General features: G+C 39.8%; 1 protein-coding gene across 1 annotated transcript in view; it reads right to left on the bottom strand.

Moving 5' to 3' along the window:
* lingo2 (leucine rich repeat and Ig domain containing 2) overlaps window positions 1–19,417 on the bottom strand; it is a gene marked incomplete at its 3' end in the record, with an annotated part of 143,016 nt that extends 123,599 nt beyond the window's left edge. The window contains exon 1 of the mRNA XM_080035137.1: window positions 19,337–19,417. The remainder of the gene's footprint in view (window positions 1–19,336) is intronic.
* Between the last annotated feature and the right edge of the window lie 1,329 nt (window positions 19,418–20,746).

The raw sequence follows: 20,746 nt of genomic DNA, 5'->3' as shown, positions 1-20,746 counted from the left end.
ACTCAAATATGCAGTTTGAGAATATTCTTGAATTTCATATCCTACACATGTTCTACACTATTAAAAGAATAAGACTGTATGAGGAAATGTAAACTGAAACAATTAAAAAATACAAACTGTATAACTAGAACTAATTTAAAGTACTCATTTCCAACACATTAAGTTCAGTTTGTTTTATATGATAACATATTACTCAACAGCTGCATCAAGCATGTTCTGGATATTGGCTTAAACACAGTGTCCACTGGGACCACTAAAGTCCAATTCAGACTTATTATTGGCTTATTTGGAAGTAAAGCATGTATGAATATAATAATTACCAACAATGATGTCAGTCCTGGACAAAGTAATTGCCACTAATGCTTGTTAACATTATGAGCCTATTCGGGTTTTTTGTTAATTTCACCTACATTAGCTACTGCTCATTTGTGTTAAATCACAATGAATTACTAACTATCGTGGCACGTTCAGAAGTATTTTAATTTCATACTGACTACAGTGATTTTGATTGTTTGAAATTACTTCTGAGAAACAGGAGTGAGAAGGGAGCACGGACAATGAAACATTTTACTCGTTACTTCAGCAAAATACTGACACGATGATGGATTAGATTTTTTCCAAAGTCGGTTTTAGTGAGCATGAAGATTATACCTGTCAAGATTAGATAATTACTCCACTGAAAAAAACAAACATTGTATCATCAATTCAAATGCACAATGGCCGCGTTTCCCAGATTTGATCGTTCGGCTAAGAAGGAGCGCTAAGATACGGGTGTTTCCCAGATGCCTACTTAAGTGCCTTCTTTGGAGAACCGTAAAATGAAGCGAAAGAAGCATGGTAAGACGCTCTTAATGGGAGCTGTCCACCGCGGTCGTGCTGAAACTGAATAAATCGGTGCCAGGCAAATCGATCACCCACCTTTTTATCAGCGCATAAGTCACACACAGCGCCCCGTGGTCTCCCCCACACAGGTGGAATTAGGCTACGCATGTATCGTGTGGGTGTGTGTGGGTGCGGGTGTGTGTGTGTGTGGCAACAAGTGTATCCAAGTAGTAATCAAGCCAATTAGCGCATAAATACCCCCGTGGATATAGGCACATACATGTGAGAATGGAAGAAAGCGGCAGCAAAAGAAACAAGCGGGCACCATCGTTTACCGCAAAGGAGATGGGCGTCTTAGTGGACGAGGTCTGGCTGCACCGGAAAGTTTCATTCGGGGGAACAAGGGGCAAAAAGAACATCACGGTGAAGAACCGTGTTTGGCAGGCCATTGCCGAAAAGATGTCCCCCTCCAGCCCATGTGGCCTGCGTGACTGGCGTGCTGTGAGGAAGAAGTGGCAGGAGTTCCAGAACCAAACAAAAAGGAAGAGTGAGAAGGTTTCACTAATCAATCTCCCTCCATTGCAGATGATGCAGACGCCCAGTAAAGACATCGCGGAGCCACCCCTCCCCCATATGGTTTCAATAAACTACTTTGGTTTCCTTTTCAACCAACAATTGTGTGGATCATTTCTCATTGAAATGAGGGTGTCAAACCTAGCAACGAAAAGTCCCAGGCAATTTATCTAAGCGTAGGATCAAAACATGTGCGTATTGTGCGCCCTTTCAGCACAGCATGTTTTGCCGTGTGTAGTGTGGAAAACGGAAACGTCTAATTCATTAAAACATTTTTTTTCTCTACTATTAGTCTATGTTTCTTGCGCCAGTGGTCCGCATTGAGCATTGTTTTATTATTTCGAAAAGTGGAGGAAATAAATTTCCCTGACGCAGCATGATCACTGACAATTTGGTTGCTAAGAAGGCTGTAAGAGTGGGTCAGCTCGATCTTACAGTTCCATCTTAGTGAAAGAGCTTCTTTCGCTAAAGCGTTCTTTCAGCGCATGATGTTTTTGCAGTGATGTACAGTATATTCCAGTATGATTTTGTTCTGACACATTAAATCGTACAGAATAAAATTTGTGCAGACAGCATATTTTGACAGGAGTAACATGACGCATATATACAGTAGTTTAACCAAGTAGGCTGGACAGGGTCATAAAAGTGTAGGCATGATATGCAAAGGGAATGCTTTCAAATTTTGCAATCCTGTGCATATACTACTAATACGTTATACAATCATATGAAAAAGTTTGGGAACCCCTCTCAGCCAGCATTATAATTGACTCTGCTTTCACAAAAAAAATATAAAAGTGGTATGTCTTTAATTTACCAGGAACAGCTAAGTACTGGGATGTTTTCCAAACAAAGATTTTTTGAAAAGCAGTATTTGGTTGTATGAAATAAAATAAAATGTGAAAAACTGGCTGTGCAAAAATATGGGTACCCTTGTGGTTTTGTTGATTTTAATGCCTGTAACAGTATGTAAAACTGATGAATTTAAACACAAAGTTGGTTGGATTATGTTGTTAAGCCTTGAACCTCATAGAAATGTCTGTTTAATCATGAGAAAATGTATTTTAGGTGCCTAAATGCAAGTTGCACTTCTCTTTGACTCTCTGCTGAAGTGAGACAGAATGGGATCATCACAACTGCTCCCAAAATATCTTAAAAACAAAGATTATTCATTGTCATGGTTTAGGGGAAGGCTACAAGAAGCTTTCCCAAAGGTTTCAATTGTCAATTTCTACTGTAAGGAACGTTGTCAGGGAATGGAAGGACACAGGCACAGTTGCAGTTAAACCCAGGTCTAGCAGACCAAGAAAAGTACAAGAGCGGCATATGCGGCGGATTGTGAGAATGGTTGCACACAACCCAAAGATCACCTCCAAAGACCTGCAAGAACAGCTGGCTGCAGATTGTGTATCTGTACATGGTTCAACAATTCAGTGCAATTTGCACCAAAACATCTGTATGGCCGGGTGATGAGAAGGAAGCCCTTTCTGCGCCCACGCCACAGATACAGTTGCATGGAGTATGCAAAAGCTCATTTAGACAAGCCAGATTCATATTGGAAGAAAATGCTTTGGACTGATGAGACAAAAATTAAGTTATTTGGTCTTTATAAAAAGCAGATGTTTTGGTGCAAATTGCGCTGAATTGTTGAACGATGTACAGATACACAATCTGCAGCCAGATGTTCTTGCAGGTCTTTGGAGGTGATCTGTGGGTTGTGTGCAACCATTCTCACAATCCTCCACCTATGCCGCTCCTGTTTTTTTCTTGGTATGCCATGCCTGGGTTTAACTGCCACTGTGCCTGTGTCCTTCCATTTCCTGACAACGTTCCCTACAGTCGAAATTGACAATTGAAACCTTTGGGAAAGCCTCTTGTTCCCCTAAACCATGACAATAAACAATTTTTGTTTTTCAGATCTTTTGGGAGCTGTTTTGATGATCCCATTCTGTCTCACTTCAGCAGAGAGTCAAAGAGAAGTGCAACTTGCATTTAGGCACCTCAAATACATTTTCTCATGATTAAACAGACATTTCTATGAGGTTCAAGGCTTAACAACACAATCCAACCAACTTTGTGTTTAAAGTCATCAGTTTTACATGCTGTTACAGGCATTAAAATCAACAAAACTACAAGGGTACCCACATTTTTGCACAGCCAGTTTTTCACATTTTATTTTATTTCATACAACCAAATACTGCTTTTCAAAAAATCTTTGTTTGGAAAACATCCCAGTACTTAGCTGTTCCTGGTAAATTAAAGACATACCACTTTTATATTTTTTTTGTGAAAGCAGAGTCAATTATAATGCCGGCTGAGAGGGGTTCCCAAACTTTTTCATATGACTGTATGTTGTACAGTAGCAAAACATACTACATATTTAGCTTTATGGTATAATGGATGTTTTGCCCAAAAAAATAAGATTTAAGGTGCTGTTACTTATTTTAACATATTTTACTAGACATGAAGACTATATTGAGAGAGACGGATTTAACAAACACAAATCTAAACATCATCATCTAAGTCATGCTCGTCAGCTTCATGCATTTTGAAATGAGCACATTGCCAAGGCACTCACTTAACAAGCCACTCAAAGAGTAATTAACAGATGGAAGAGCAGCCTGTCGTGTATTTTCAACAAGAACTTCTGATGTACATTTTAATTACTGGCAATTTTCCTCCCATTAGTTGTGCTTAGGTCTGAACAGATTTTGATTGGAATATGTGGGTCTTCCATGTCCTCCAGAGAAGACTGCAGTGTTGTCTCAATTCACAAAGCCTTCTTCACAGTCTTGTTACCCTGTGATGACTTTGTGCTCTACAGCTTGAAGGTATCTTAGAACATCTCATCCTAAATCTCATGTCTAAAACTGATGTTGGCTTCAAATGAAGCAACCACTAAAGGAGGATCAATTTCATCTTGCTCCACTACAGAAATCCATAGCCTTCTTTTGATTTATTTCGCTCTATGTTAATATTTCCATCGATCATAAATCATATGTTAGTATACCATCTAAGTCAGATGGAAGTGTAGAGGAAAGATGATCAATACTTTATTTTTTTTTATGTGTTTCAATTCTAATTGTAAATGTTCAGAAGTTGAATTGTCTCTGCAGTTGAGATAACCTTCTGGCTGTGCTGAGAACAGCGCGTCAGAATCTTAAATACACTTCCACATTCACTTCCTATCCCCAATAATAATAGCAGATGATAGCAGACATGCTGGATTACAGTCACAATAAAGCCAAATGCAACTTGAATCAATAGCTATAGGCTACTAGGCCTCAGTTACTGAGTCAGCTGAGTCCTAGGCTACAAACAACCTCAAAAAAGCTTATCTGCCTGTTTCCACACAGGGTTGATTGTCAGTTTATGTCTGAACCTGAGGTCAACTGCCCCATTTATAATGCCACTGGTCTGTGTTCACTGTTGTTCACATTCACTACTGTTCTTCATTCATATGTCATGGTAGAGCACTGTACAAACTTGTGTGGGCTGAAAATGATTTTTAAAAATCCAAGCACCCTCTTCCAACACCCTTCTGGCAATGTTGCCTGCCATTATATTAGGATTTCATGTTATTATGTTTGCACATCAGTGAGGCCATGTTTGCATGTATTGATTCTATGGTCTAGGGGCAGAGGGTGTCATATTGTCTACGGGCTGTACAGCCCACTGTGGCAAGTGGTTATTTGCGATATTGGGCTATATAAACAAAACTGATTTGATTTGATTTACAAGTTGGCTCTGGCATGCTGTTTAACATTCCATTAAATCAACAAGGAAACATTTGGTGAGCGTGCATGCCCTTTCCCAGTATAACCCTGCTTAATAGTCATATGCTTAAACACATTGACGTATTAGAGCTTCACCTATTAGCCACTGTCTTTTGCAGCTCATCACTTCTGAGCAAATTCACTGGAGCATCCAGAGGCCGAGAGCTTTGACCAAGTGGGCATCAACGGTAATTGTTAAGGAAATAAATAGTCTGTATACTTCCCTTTACCGGCTAATTTCCCATGCAGTGCACTATCTGAGCCAGATACTGTCCGGTCACAGACTTGTCTCTGTATGGATAATCTCTCTCAGCATTGCTCCTGCTTATGCGTGTTTTGCACTTGGACCGTTACCTTCCATCCCACTTCTCCACCCCTTAAATGACCAGAGGTGGGTGAGGCAATGGCAGGGATCATTACATCACAATACACCCACAGGCCATTGTTCTCGGCAACTGACACACAACATTATGACAACATTCTCTACAAGCAAGTGGACAGGTCCATGTGTGCCACAGTGCAGTCACATGGAGAGAGAAGGAAAGAGAGGTGGAGGAGAGGAAGTTATGAATAGGCAAGAAAGGAAAGTTCCGGGAGAGCCCGGAGGAAAATAAACAGAGGGGCTGTATTTGTCCCCTGAGTTCATATCACAACTATCCTCATGCGTAAATACTTGACATTTGTGTTTCCATGACCCAGTTAATGTTTGCTTGGATGTGGAAATATTGCATAAAGTCAAAGGTTGTGGAAGTATGGTGGATGTCATTGCCACCTCAGCGCTTTCTCTTATTACCAGAGAGGCCTGGCATTTCTGTCTCCATGTGATAGCAATGAGCCCCAACATTGAATTTTTTAATACAAACATGACCCTGTTGCTGGTTCAGAGGAGGACAAGCCCCTTCCCACAGAAACATTTTGCGTACTACGCTCTCAACCTTTTCTGCTCTACAGGGGGCCGCTAAGTCGCACCGGGCTTAACCTAATACAACTCAGTTTACGACATTATGTAGTTTGATCACTGGATTCATAACATTGCGAGGAAAATATTCCGTATGGAGACATAAACACATCCATTACATACTGGCTCTATGCACATATATACATTTTTTGTATGGGATATATCCATAAATATGATTAACATATCACTAAAAAGCAGTAAAATGTCAGATTAATTGTGCATGGCCAAATATCAAATAACCCCAAATGGTAAACAAATGCATCCCATTATGTTCGACTTTTTATATGAACATACGCGATGTACAACAGTGAATCCTCACCATGCCTAATACTAATTAATCATTTCTGGGAGCATTATTGAATTAGTTAGTTTGAAACATTAGGACATTTGTTAATTAGTTTAAGTCAGTTAATAAAGAACATGCCATACATAGTATAGCATCTTCGATATGAGGAGTTTGTTTTTGTTTGCTTTTTTCCCTTTTTTTCTACAGCTTTTAGGTGAACTAAACAAACACTGTGAAAAATGTGACAATATTCAGCGACATTTGTATTAAATGTAGAACTATTGTATCGAATCACATAACACATGTTGTGCCTTATTGTGTCTACCCTCTGTGGAAGATTTTATGATTTAATATATTTTCTGGTTTGGGCTTTAGTAGTGCAGCAGCAAAGCCTCCTCTCTAAAGAGCAGAGGCGAACGAGGGAGAACAAATACATATTTTCTCTCTGTAAACATTAAGACAAATACAAAGGCAGGCGAACACAGTTGAACAAACTGGGTATGACAACAAATAAGTTGGCCACATAATGTCAAATACAGAGCAACAGAAATAAAAGGGCAAGGAACAAACAAGGCTGAGCAACAGCAGACCGAAAAACAAATGTCATTTTTATTCTACTTTGCCCATGGATGCTAGTAATGCGTCTCAGAAAAATTCCAGACATATAAAATTCAGGGATAGTGTGGAAATAAATAAATAAATGAGTGAATAAATTGAGAATGCGGCCATGCATGGAAAAACTTCAATTGTAAGAAGAACATCAAGCTTGAAAAATCAGAGCACAAATATCTGGAGTAGGGATGAATTGGTGTGAACAGACTTTGTTTTTGTGAGGAATACCTAATCATATCATTGTGTCCTGTCCTTTGTATGGTGCTTTGTTTCTTCATGAAAGAAGAAATCTCTTGAGCTGAATGTAATGGATTTATTTTCTATGCACATATCCATGTCCAAAAATATGCAAAGATACAAGAAATGCTTACAAGAGGGATATGATAATCTTGTATTTGTATTAATTTATTCAACATAAATTACTAAATATAACATGGAAAACTGACATGCAGACATCATGGTCTGCTGCAATTTGGAGACCATCAGTGGGGGACATTTAGGCAGGAAGTAACAACAAAGTCAAAGCATTTTTTTTGCTATATAAAAAAGTTTCTCCTTGATGGAAGACAAGAGGTGCTGAATAGAGATTACTTCCCTTTAAGGCCATACATGCGCCATACGACTAAAGTGTTGGGATCAACTAGCTTAGTTGATAATGAGAGCAAATCCCAACCAAATGATTCAACCTTCAATGGCGCTCGCAAACATTCACCATTGCTTGTCTTAACTGTGCAGGGCCCTACATGGCTGTGCATAAGTGGGCAAATAATGCAGTTGTGTGCAAGCGGCAATATTGCATCAGCCGAGCCATCAACCCACCTGCTTCAAAGTCAAAGATGCCAAAACAATATGTGCACTGAACACCTAAACAACACTTCCCACTCATCCTCCTTGCACCCCCTAGCAGTTGTGAACCTGGAGTCACACCTTATAAGTCAGCAGTCTCTCTGCATGGATGAATTTCCACACATTTTCCTCTCAAATGAAATAGCAGAAACAAATATGCAGTGGCTGCTTCCAGGATCATGGCATTTTATATTATATGTATTTTGCTAGCAAACATTGTGACACGTTTCTAAATGAACCCTATTCCAGTATGTTACAGGCTGCGCCTTTAAAATGCAGTGTATCCACAGCACACACAAAAAATAACATTTTCTAAGGGAAAAAAGTGTAGTCAATGGAGCAATGTACACTCCTGTACCTACTTTGCTTTAGTACATTAATTATGCAACGCAGCAAGATTTTATTTATAGCAAAAGTGTAAACTAAATCAATGTAGCATTTAGAAACTCTCACGCAGTTCTATATGTGGCACTGTTCGCCTCCACCACTTTGTGTTGCAAATGCCTGTGTCGCAGCCATCAATAAACCATCCACCGTCGCATGCTGGGCCATGTTATTAACACCCATCTTCGTGGTAATCTTTCAAAGACATCACTGATGGGGGTCGTCTGTATTTCTTTAGAGTCCTGGCCTGTGGGATACGAACTACAGTGAATAAGAGAAAGCTCTCCCGCCTCGCTCTAAATCTCTTCCTTGTGCCCGAGATAACAGTGGAATTGAGTTATTGAGCAGGCAGTTTCACATATAAGCTCTTGCTAAAGGGGCGCTCAAAAGAGTCACAATAAGGAGAGATTGAATGGCTTGTCTTAACACTGTCTCATCTTCACCATTTGTCTTAAGGCCGCAGTAGGGGACAGAAGCATGCGATATACCACTAAAGCTTTAGCACGGACTGAGAAAGTATAACTGTGAAGGTTGTGTAGCCAAGTCATAGGTCTTGTTCCTCAATAAAATGCATTAAATGTGTATTATTTTGGTGCATGGTGCATGGCCCCATTAGCTACAGTTAATTGGTGCAGGGGCCCCATACACTTATGCAAACACCCCATGGAGCAGGGCTTTAAACAACCTTAATCACTATTACAATCACTGCTTCAAAGGTGGGTCATACTTGTTTATATGCCAATTAGCAGTGTATGTCAGCTATACAGAAGCTTTGGCAATCGACAGTATCCTACAAAAGATTTCGGAACAAGGAGGCCAAATTGTCTGTGCTTACAATGGATCAGCGTCAGCAGAAGAAGCTGTTAGGATAAATTATTACATATGTCAGAGAAAGGAGTCATGACACGTGCTCGTGGTGCATTGGTCAGTGGTCATATGATTATGTGTTAAATAATTGAATCTCTATATCACTCAGACACTATACCATGGTTATGTTCCCTGATTCAATATGCAGTGCAATGTGTGATATAGCCAGTTGTTGATTATATTTTAATGTAATTTACATATTTATTTCGGCCCGTTTGACGTTGTTCTGACATGCAAATAATGAAAATGAATAGCACTTTAACTGTAAACAAAACAAACACATTAGACAAAGTGCATAGGCAGAAAAAGGTATAGGCTGAAGCTAAGGCTTATTAGTTAGACCATTTTACCATTGTATAGTCACATTAGCACTTCATTCACATCACATGTGCTGCACTGTCATTCTCTACAGAATGTTACGTCATGTTGACCGTGTACTACTCAAAGGAACAGTGACGGTCTAGTCAGTGTCTATCTCAACCAAAGTCACAATGACAAATAATTCTGCATGAACTGCCCATTGTGGTCAACTGCATTCCGATCTGAGACAGTACATGTCAGAATAGCATACCAATTAGGTTGAGAACATTTGCACTGTTTGCATTCCATAAATTAACTGAATACTATTTTGGGAGTGCAAATATGAGTTTCTTATGAAGAAGTGAAATTTCAATGAAGGAGCCTAGTAAAGTAGCACAAAATAGTCACAGTGGCATGGCAGAAAATCCGGTTTAAATACAAATGTGCTAGACAAATAATCACCCTTTTCAGCTCATTCTCCAGCAGCGACGTTATCCTCAATTAAGAAACTACTATAGAACATGTAAAGTAATACACTTACTCATAACATTCAAATAGTCAAGAGGCAAGGTACAAAAAGGCATGTTTGGAATTCCAGACACTCAAGTGCACCGGCTTCCCAGTAAAAAGGCAGGTTAAGAGCATCTGGAATTTGCAGACAGGTCCAGCAATGGAAATAGACATAACAAATAAAATAAAACATGTACAAAGTAAGCACAAAAAAAAAAGTAATACTTGAGAAAATTTAAAATGAAGAGTAACAAATTGGGTGATGATAGCTTTTGTTGATGACTTGTTGCTTGAAGTGTTACAGTCAAAGCATAGGGAAACATCACAGTTACCATTGTTGTATGCGAACGATAAACATCATTAAGCATAAAATGATTATTTTCGATCACAGCTTGCTTTCTAAGATTATTAGATGTGTTATTCACCGCATCACGCTCATTAATCCGAATGGTTTCTGAAGACAAACTGAACGTCAATGAATATATATGTTTTAGCCCTAACCCTGTATGTTATCAAAATAATTATGTTATTAAAACAATTAAATGGGAAATGGCTGGTTACAACTTACACTGCATCATGTTTTATACTTATTTTGTATTAATATACACTGAAAGGTATTGCGGCAAATTGGAATTTTAGTTAAACAAACATTGTCAGGGACAGGGCAGCTCTTGAGGCAGAAATAATCTTGGTTGAGTGTCAAAGGACGTTACAACTTACCACCAACACCAACACTACCACATATGTTCAGTGATCCAGTGATACAGTTCATTGATAAAGGCAAGGACATGGCAAGAGGAATACAAGACAACCTTTACAGTTCTGCAATTCCTGAGCACAAATGAGCAAATGATTGTGGTCCAGTATTTTGTCCATATGAACACACAACAAATCCATTTACCTCCATAATTAACAAGGTGAAGGGACGCTTTTCAAATATTGATATTTATCAACTTAGAAAAGTAAAATGTTATGCACGTTGTGCACTTAAACCTTGTTTGTCTCTCTGCCCAGTGTGCCCACCTAAAATGTCTACAGGCCCACCCTAATCTAACTGTCTAGAACCGGGCCTGCCAGCGAATACAGTATATTACATTTGATAGACAGGACGCGTAAACATGCTGATGTGTTCAGCGATCAGATGAAGGAGAGGGGAGCGTCTCCCGCACAGTGACAACAGGTTCACGCTGCGCTTTGTATGAACTGAAGTGCGTGTTTTTATTTTATTTCCCATGTTACAGGACCGTCAATACTATCCCCGTGTCAGTATGGAGCTGAGCCGCGCCAAACTTACACCCAGCTGACACGGCCAAATCAGCTGTGTGTCAGTTTGAGCCTATTCCTCGCGTGCCGCGCGTCCAGCAGCAAAAATACAGTAAATATTATGTTTCACATTGTAGGCTACAAGCCACACATTGACACAGGCCTACATATTATAACCATATGAAACAACCATAATTGTATGTTTTTTTTAAATGTATGTATAGGCTAGATGTAGGCCTTTTTATGTATTTATTATTTTTAACCCCATATCGTATCAGTTATATATTTCGCAGTTTTCACTTTGTGCTTCCTGCTTCTCTCCGCCCCAGAATGTCTGTCCATGAATGAATGACCTCAGATCACGTGTGGGTTTACTTCGTAATGCTGGTTCACTTGCAAAAGGGGCAATATGAAAGTGGACCACACCAACAAAAAAAAAATCTAAACTATTTGGTCTGGACCAAAGCAAGTGAACTAGCGGACTTTCCCAGTTTGAATACACCCTAAGATACTGAGTTGTACTTTTGCCTGAAAATAAAATCCCTTATACATATTCAGAACTGCTAGAGACAAATTGAAATGTTTTTGCTTTTGAAATATCACTTCATTTGAACAACCAGGTAATTCACATTGTGTGCCTTGCACTTTCATCACAGATATTTCTGGTGAGAAATTGTTTCTGTAAATGTGTGGAACCTCCATCGCAACTTTCCACACCAAACACCATGAATCAATACACTTGGCAAGGGTAATCATTGCATTTGCAGTCAAGCGAAGCAGAATCATGTAATAATATTGGGAAAGAAAAATGACAGTGATTTGATTCCTTATGTTATCACTAAGAATTGTATTAATCTCCAAGACCTGTAATCTAAATTAAGAAAATTGACCTTTAATTTTGCTTTGTGCACAAAGTGTGAACAAAACAACATCAGCAACAGCACCACAATAACACAGGAACCTCTCACCCAAAGCCTTGTCCAGCTTATTTTAGAGGTTATCCTGCATGATAAGTCGCACAGTGCTTGTTATGTGGTCTTCCATTAATGTTCCAATCAAGGGGTGACTGCACTCATAGTGTTCGGGTGTACTATTATATAAATAGGCAGTCACATGCAAAGTCGCCAGCTCTATGTATGGTAGATCAGGATAATATGGAATAGTGTGATATCACAGATGCTCTGTTCATAATGCAGACCCGATCATCCACATGGCTGCAGTAACTAAGTATAAAAAGCATTTATATACATTATACCGTTTGCTGTTGTTACACCTGCTTTTTTGTTTTTCTAAGTACAGATTATTCAAACGCATGTATGATTAACTAACTGTATTATTCTGTTACCATCCATGTTTATATCCCTGTTATAAAAAAAGGCTACACACATACTACACATAAGTGCAAGCTTGTGGCTGGGGGTGAAGTCACGTTTTTTTGCGTATATTTATACCTTAGACCTGCACAGTATAATATTTATGAAGTTTATTAAACCCAACATGCTTTTGAATGTAGCACTTTGCGAGTATAGCTAATCCACCCTTATCATGCATATCTAATTGCATTAAACTGATATTGTGTAAAACGTGTGTTTCTGTGTAAATTGTGAAGATGGGAATTTCAATCGAGACAGTTGTTCTTTGTTTGTGTTCTTGTTGTAAAAAAAATTAATTGAAATCCCAATAAATAAAAGAAACAAAAAAAAGATGGGAATGAAGAGTCAACTCTTCTCTGTCTAACATGGTTGCCCAGTGTAGCCCATGGGAAGCCATTTTAAATTCAGAAAATACACATGTGTGATTATGACAAACCGCTTTGTATTGGTCAATCCAATCTTCAGATCATAACAGAATGTATGAGCTGCATTTCAAAGCAGCATTTCCCCAAGTTTTGTATTTCTGTTACAAATAAATACATTTGCTCACTGATCAAAAAACAGGCCACAGATTACTTGAGATTGGTTCATCTGCAATTGCCAGATTCTTAAACAATAAATACAGAATGTGTTAAATTAAACAGAAGATGATTTACACAGGCTGTGTGGATACAGAGGATCCGTCAATGACTGTGGTCGGATCCCTGGAGAGCTGTCCAAGGTCCTGAGCACAACAGGCCACAGAGCGGAGCTGTCCACAGTGCTGAATGATATTCTCTGTCTGCCTATGGCTGTGTGACTTTAGTCAGAACAGACAACACTGCATACATCACGACTATCACACAGTCCTCACCCTCCTTTGTGTGTCTGCCACATCCCACTCACAATACCAGTCGAACCATGCTTAGACAAGAATGTGCGCAGAGCGCTTAGCTAAATCCCCAAACACCCCAGTCGATTATAATTGCATGTTACCGACGCTTAGTGCCTCTGCTGACTGAATTGCTTCAGATATTTCCGTCAATTTTATCAAACCAATTCATGAGGGTATGTTGATGTCACAGGGAAATGTGTATCATTAGATTGACATTATAACAATGTATCATTATGATGTCAAGGCGTGTACTGAGGTGGTGCTGAGTGTGGGGGCTGTGCAGAGAGAACGCTGCTAAATGAAGCAGCTCCTCAGCTCCAAATACATATTCATGAAGCTTACCCTCGTGAAAAATTACAATAACTTGATTTCAATTAATACGTATAAATCTGTAAGAGTGCTCAATATTATTTAGGGTCTTAAGAGTTTTTTAAGCTATAGGGTGCTAAGCTGAAGTTCTATGTGCGCACTTACTGTACAGATAAGGATGTTTCTTTAAATGTATTGACCAGTTTTCAGTACACTTCTGTAGGCCTACTTAATGTACTGGAAAGCTGGTCAGTACAGTCACCAATTCAATATTAATTCTGTTCACCCTTCAGACACAATGGCCCTCATTTATCAATCTTGCGTAGACCAGAAAAATGGGTGTACGTACATTTCCACGCAAATCTCGGCATTTATCAATATGGACGTGAGCGTAGGGTACGCTCAAATCCCACGCCAGCTCTCAGCTCGTGTACGCACATTTGAAAACAGCTTGGACTCGCAGTGCAGGCTGTGCCGGGTAGCCGATGACTTTGTTGGACAATTATTAGAAGATAATACAAATGCAGTGCAAATAAAACCGAAATAAAGATATTAATCACTTAAAAATTAGCAGCTTATGGTGTGCAACTGAGTAGGAGCTGATTCAATAGTGCGCACACCGGCCACTTAGGAGGGCTCTCCGTCTTGGAGCAGCTGGGGGGACACTGAGGCACGGGGGCTGCATTCATTCAAAATGTTAGCCTAAGTATTAAATATGTAGTAGGCCTACACTGCTCTTTATGATAAAAAAAATACACGGCACAACATTCAGCTTAAAATTGTATTTATTTGACGCACTTTGTAGATGTTAGTTCCTCTTTTAATGTGTCATTGATGCTAAAGCGAGCGATTTATTTCCACCGTTAACCGGCACGTTGTTCCTATCTGCTGGTGGAGCAGGACGGTGGGCGCTCTCACAGCTGATCGCTGCCGGGTCGGCTTGTGCAGCTGACGGCCGGGCTGACCACTCGTGCCAAGCGCATGCTGTCAGTAGGCCTATAACGCAAAATGTGTTATTTTTAGTTTTTAAAACCCTTTTGAATAGTGCTATCTAAAAGGGCCAATACATTCTAATCATTCAAATCTCTGCAGACGTGTATTTATTTTATGGGGACCATTATCGGACAGTTGGTGCGTCTTTTTCTCCTCCACCACTTATATTATGCCCGCAGCCCCGCACCCCCAGTTGGTTGCATTTCAGAACAGCAACACGCTTTTTTTAGTGGCGATTTTGAGTCAACACCATGACGCTGTTGACCGCAGCAGTTATTTCCTTCCTAACTGCTGCCTTCTGTCGTTCTTTGATGCTGCTTGTAGGCTAATGCTCCGAAATGAAACTCTTTTTTTTCTACTTTCGCTGTTATTCTGTCAATTTCTACTTCAGGGAAATGCCGTATTGCGCATATCCATGTCGTAAAACCTCTGGGCGAGGCCTCTAAACTGAGAAAATATAGGGGCGTGATACGCTCGTTTTCATCCGCCGCATTTATCAATATATGGCCTGGCGTACACTGAGATTGGCGAGATACGCCTGTTTGATAAATCCCATGCGATACCTGGCGTAGGGAGGTATTTGCGCCAGAATCTGCACCAGTTTCCACGCAAAATTGATAAATGAGGGCCAATATGCTGAAGGGTGAACAGAATTGATTCCATTTCCCTGTTCATAATCATATACAGCAGAACCAGAACTCCTGGACATTCAAACCAGCAATTCCCCTATGACAAATAATGCCCTTTCATGCCCTGTGTAGCTAAAAATACATACCATTGATTGTATGTCCTTTATAATAGATGTGAAAACCTATTTGTAATTAAAGATGCACATGTATATGCTTATGGTCATGAAACATACATAGTTCTGATGTCCTCGGCCATTTTACTAAAATCGGCAGACAGGATCCCTTCTACATTTAGTTGGGAACAAGAACAGCAATAGAGATGTTGAGCCAAATTCATCCTAGATTAGGATATAGTCTCACCAGTCCCATATCTGTCATACGTGTACATGAACATATGCTTTGCTCAAGCAGTAAATGAGGAATTAGCCATGCAAATCAGAAATAATTTAGTCAAATACACATATACATAGTGTTTAACACCATCATCCATGGTTTATGTCAGCACTTTGCTTTTTCAAAATTGCATTCTGTGTGTCAGTTCTATTTCCAGTCCCAGTGTTTACGCCAAAGGCAGTTTTAAAAACACAATTCTCATGCGATGTACCATTTGAAAAAAACATATTTAAAATAGATTTAAAAAACAGTCATGTAATAAGCTCACCTTCATACTATTCCATGAAGCAAAACTTGTTTTACTGGTATGGAAGAGCTCTAACCCAACATGAAAAAAGGAAAATTATATTTTGTTGTCTCTACTGTTGGTTTGGCAGTCATAGTCAGTGTGGACCGCTGGTCACTATTCCCTGTACAACCTTGTGGTAATCATTTGTTATTGCTCTTGCTTAATCAAAGTGTCACATCCATTGTAGCAATGTACAGCAGAGTTCTCTGCAAATTAAAAATAAATTAGGCTGGCAGATGTGGCCTTAATCATGCATTTACGTTTGTTTCAGTAAAGTGTGGCCACAGATGAATATTGTTTCAATTGTCACATACATGAGTAATGCCTACGAAAACAATTTGGACAGCTGCTCTGGTTATGGTGACTACAAAAGCCTGCATATGGATACTTCCTGGAATGTAATCGTACATGGACTGCCAATATTGCATTAGAGTAGGTTTGAATAACATTTTACCTGGAATACACAATAACTGACCGTTACTAACATCCCTTACTTAAAAATACCATTAATATGCTTAGGTTTTAGTTACTCCATCATACGTACTACAATGAATGGTGAGCCAGTGCAGGATTAGAAGTCAAACAATTTTTGTTTGTTTAATCTTATCTAATAATTCAAATACATAGGTTAATGACAAAGTGACAGTCAGAAAACACTGTTTTAAATATTTCCTCAATTCTGCATGATATTTCCATGTAGTTATCTACATTGTTCTACCCAAAGTATGTTTATATTTTCCCAACACCATTTCCAACCTTGAAAGTATATTCCTGGGAATGAATGTAGAGAGACTAAATGAAGGGACCCAATTTGAAGCGGCACCACTTCACTGATAAGCTGTACCAGTGATCCGTGGGGGCACTCAGGGCCCGCTACATTATGACAATACAGAAGAATAAAGCAGATGAAAGAGAATAGCCTGGCAAGAGCAGAAATCAGATGGGCAGAGGGAGAGGAGAGAAAAAAAAACAATCTAAAGTCTAATTGTGTTATGTCTCACGGCAGCAAGGGAGTTCAGCGAGACACATTCTCTTTCCACACGTCGTTCAGCACTGTCCTTTCCCCAACATGATCACATTAATTTCCAGCTGCTCCCAGTCTTTCTTGCCACATCTTGCCTGGGTCCTTATTTATTGAGAAAGTGACATGAAAGGCAAACAGTGGAAACCGTAACCAGGCCCATTAGGTCTGACCAAGAACATGTAGCACTGGCATTTGAGGCTGGGCATTTAAGCATGTTGGCTGGATGTGTCTGACACCCTGCGAGTCATTCTGTGTCATTGCTGACCTTTGGGAAGAAAATGTCACTTTTAATGCCTCAGAGCATTGAGGAAGCGGAGTTGAGGCCGATGATTCAGTTAAGAATTTTTTTTTTGTTGCCCTTTGCCCTTTTAGATCTGCTTCTTGTTTCCTCGTTTGATCTCCATTATTTAGCTGTTACCCATGCATGACTTCAGTGACAAGCCACTATACTTGCTTTCTCAAAGCTACATGTTGTAGCATAACTTGGTGACCATCAGCATTAAAACACTTAAAGGGCTTACATGTATTAGGGAGGTAAGGGAGGTTTGGTTTTTAAATGTTGATCTTAATTCATGTGAGTCAAAGTAAATTTAATTGACAATTATCTGTTATGACACAATTGGGTCTGGTAATTCTGTCAAACCTCCAGAACTGCAGCATATGTTTACATTGGCAACATATCAGGGGAAAGCCATTGGCTGTTCTTAATAATTTATCTCAAATACATTGGGATCCATTCTAGGTATTGCAATTCTGAAAATCTATTTCAAGAGCAAGATGAGGATAACAAACGTGTTAATTATCTATAATATAGTATAAACAAGGGAGTAATTGGGTGTTCACTGTCAGGAGACCTAAACAGTGGAACAGATGGCCCGGTGACATCAGGCTGGCTAGCAGAATAGTATTATAAATATCTTAGTGAACAGGGGCCAAGGAAAGCTCAAGTAGTTAAAGTGGAATCTGCATGGTAACTGTGCACATGATCACACATATTGTATGACCTATGTAGTTACACTTCCCCTCAGATGTGTACACTCCAGGGGACCTCTTAGCCTGGTCCAACCAGACCATCGTACTTCATTTCATTTGTACAGAAGGTCTGGAAGTGCTGTAATTGGCAAACGTTCACTCACTTGGAGGCGGGTGTCTGTCGAAGTTTAAAACTATTGGATCTGCCCAGTGCCACTCTGGATTAGCCAACCAATCGCATCACGTTTGGTCATCACGTGTGTCATGAGCCGGCTTCTGGCGGTGCGTTTCAGTTGGACAGGGAACTCGGAAATTTCCGATTTCACTACATATCGTAGTCTATGAATCTACCGGTGCCTGGCAACGGTAACTTGTTGGAGCCTAACGTTTAGTTATTTGGACGAGAAAGGTTTTAGGCGTCTATACTTTCGCGAGCAGATGCACTGGAACACAGACAGGTCGGAACTCGGAACTACCAAGTCGGAAATCTCCTTCTTCCGAGTATAAAGGAACGCAGCATTCAACTGAAACTGGAGCGTTCTCAGCCACTCGCTCTGTTCGCTGATTGGACGATTGTAGATTCTCCGGAGAATCTGGGAAATGCGCTGTACACCCAGACTGACTACTGAAGGGAAAATTAAATTTGGCCAGAAGTAGGTGGGCGGGCGGAGCCAGGCTAGGGACCTCTTGCAGTAGAAATACAAAGCTACAACAAAGGTTGCCACATAGAGTCTCTAAAATTACTTTACGTGTGCTTCTAGTGACTGTCACAACTCCACACTACTCAGATAAAGACATTAGCTTCTCACAGCTTGTTTGCTCAGACTACCAGCTACACTTAGCCGTCCATGCAATCAAGCAGTGGTATTTCAGTCTCCCCTCGTGTCCACTGACTATCCAAATCACGTGCTTAGTAGCCTGAAGCATCCAAAGGTCATTTATTGGGAAGAACTTGCAGCTATTGCCGTCAATTAATCTGTGATTCACACATACACAGTTTTTGTAGTTGTTGTTGTCACAAAAAACTTTCTGTATATGTAATGTACGTTGTTACATGTCTCTTGTAAACTACTTTCCAATTATATTCGGATAAATTCAATGTAAACGGTTTGAGTGAATGCCTGGGTCAGCATGTCATGTATGGGTTGGAGTATGTTTGGATTTATTATTTAGCTTTGCTCTTATTCAAAATTGACCTTTGAAGCCAAACCTGACTGAATAACTGAAATAAAAAAGGCCAACAGCATCCACAATAACAAGAAGAAACATTATTTATTTTGACGTACCTGCTGGGCTTCCCACTGTCAGATGTCCATACACTGTTATTGAAAAGAGGAGGCACTATCCCCGGTGTGACTATTTCCACAGGTCACTTACTCCAGGGTCTGAAAGTAAACAAAAGAAATGCAAATAAGAGCAGGCATGGGGAGTGAGCTCATGACTTCAACCGAGTCAGCCATCGCAAATGCCCAGCGATCCAAGATAAATATCCTTGAAGACATGTCAGTTTCAGGAAGAACAGCCGCTCAACCGCAGGTTAGTACGCAAGAAAAGACCTGCATGACATATATGCACAGCATCTTCATTCTTGCCTGGTAGACTTCATAATTGATCAGCCTAAACAGCTGCCAGATAATAGCTCATTACACTGTAATTTAAGATTTTGGAAGACAAGTGGCATTTTATGGGCTCACACCATTCCACTTTTCAATGCAGATTTGGACACTGAATGTCCCTTACTTACTGACTAACTGAAGAGATGTGCATGAGAAATATTTTAAATCAGTTCAATGGAGCACAAAACCTACTTGTCAGGCCCTTTTTAGCCACTTTATTTCACAGAAGAGTGTAGCGGCAAATGTAACTACGTCCCCTTAAATAATTGCCAGTACTGCTTGATTAATCTGAAGGCGGCCCTTGCTGTGCTTGCTGAGGCTGGTTCTCTGGGTTGATAGCTTTGTTCAGTCAACTGTAACGCAGCAGGAATTAGACAAATAACTGATTGCAAAGTATCTACTGCATTTGTGAAACAATGGATTACTTGTTCCTTTCACTCACAGTGTATCTTACCAACAGGCTGCACTCATGACTTGTAAAAGTACACATGCCAAGGCTCATCTCCTAGCTAGGGCATGGATGCCAAAAGTGCATACAAATATAGTGTACAAATCAAGGCAATTCACTTCAGGTGGTATTTGTTTGTAGATAAGAATATCATGTGCCGAGGCAGAAATAAAAATAACATCTTTAAAGAAGGTAAGGTTGTAATGATCAGTCAATACCCATGGTCGTTTATAGTGAAAGCATCAAACGCTGAATCAGAGAGTCAAGCTCGTTAAATCAATGTGCCAATTTAGAGGTAGCACTATGATGGGTGGTGAGAGAATTTCAACACATTTTAAGATGGCCAGAAGGTATTTCGACATGGCCTGTCAGAACTTGTGCTAGCACCCCTCATGCTTAAATGATGTGTGCACTGGCCAATAAAATCCATTCCTTTGACTGGTAGAGTTCTGGACTACGGAACTCAAAACTCATGTCAAAACAGAAGACACTATTTCAAAATGCACACTGCATTGAACACTCAAATCTTGAGTCATAATTCTCCACAAACCATAAAGTATAGCTTACTGAATGTTAACCTATTTAATGAGGACAATCTCAAGATTTAGATTTTTTTATCCATACTGATACTA

This window comes from Ammodytes marinus (assembly GCF_949987685.1).
Source record: "Ammodytes marinus genome assembly, chromosome: 10".
Taxonomy (NCBI): Eukaryota; Metazoa; Chordata; class Actinopteri; order Uranoscopiformes; family Ammodytidae; genus Ammodytes; species Ammodytes marinus.
The sequence above is the reverse complement of the archived record's forward strand: the minus strand, read 5'-3'. Positions and strand labels throughout refer to the sequence as shown.